General features: G+C 36.9%; 1 protein-coding gene across 11 annotated transcripts in view; it reads right to left on the reverse strand.

The window, feature by feature from the left end:
- The window catches only part of LOC116849333 (protein unc-79 homolog), a 736,358-nt gene that overhangs the window by 537,167 nt on the left and 198,116 nt on the right, over window positions 1–1,075 (reverse strand). The gene's annotated exons all lie outside the window — the stretch shown is intronic.

Consider the following 1,075-nt stretch of genomic DNA (forward strand, 5'->3'; position numbering starts at 1 on the left):
CATGTTTTGAAGATCGATAAGCTAAAAGGAATGAAGGGATCCATCGATCCCAATCTCTCTGATGATCTGAAACAAACTTGGCCAAATAATTTAAGATTGTTCTTTGTTGACGTTCAACTTGTCCGTCAGATTGAGGATGCAAAGTTGTTGTCCTAGTTTTCCTTGTTCCCAACAAACGTAAAAGTTCTTGAAATAATTTTGATTCAAAACATTTTCCTTGATCAGTATGAATTTCAAGAGGAACCCCATGGCAAGAAACTACTTGATCAACAAAAACTTCCGCCACTGTAGAAGCCTTAATGTTTTTAAGCGAAACAGCTTCCACCCATTTAGAGAAACAATCTACCATAACTAACAAATATTTATTTCCTTTTTGACTTAACGGAAATGGACCTAGAATATCCATTTGAACCCTATCACATGGCGATCCTACATTAAAAATTTGAAGGGGAGATCTCCCTTTGCCAGTAGGACCCGCTTTTGCAATACAGACCTCACAAGTTTGACACCAATCCTCAACATCCCTTTTGCAAGAAGCCCAATAAAACCCACAGCGAATTTTCGCCAAAGTTTTGTTTATTCCAAAATGGCCACCAGAGGGAGAATCGTGAGCTTCTTTTAGAATTTCATTAATTCTTCTCTTAAGAACAATAATCTGAAAAATTCATTTGTTAGAAGACGTTGATTCCCATTTTCTACATAAAACTCCATTACGAACTATCATAGCATCCCATTGATTCCAATAAATTCGTGCGGAAAGACCCTCAGAAATTACCTTCTGCCAGGAAGGACGACAATTTTCTTCTTTTCTACAAAGAAAAATAGAAACCACCTGATCTTTTCGTTGGTCATTTCTCCAATTTTCTTGTTTTTCCCCAAGAACAATTCGTCCAACTTTCTGAGTTTCTTCAGAAACCTTTTTAATTTCAACTTCCTTATAATAATTACAAAATAAGGGTCGTCGCATGGGCGACGAGAAAGACCGTCAGCATTACAATGAGAATTTCCTTTTCGATAATGAACTTCAAAATTATACTGCTGTAGTCTCTCCAACCATCTTGCCAACTGTCCTTCA

The sequence above is a fragment of the Odontomachus brunneus genome, unplaced genomic scaffold (genome assembly GCF_010583005.1).
Source record: "Odontomachus brunneus isolate Ranch 3 - 2012 unplaced genomic scaffold, Obru_v1 Obru_scaffold_112, whole genome shotgun sequence".
Lineage (NCBI taxonomy): Eukaryota > Metazoa > Arthropoda > Insecta > Hymenoptera > Formicidae > Odontomachus > Odontomachus brunneus.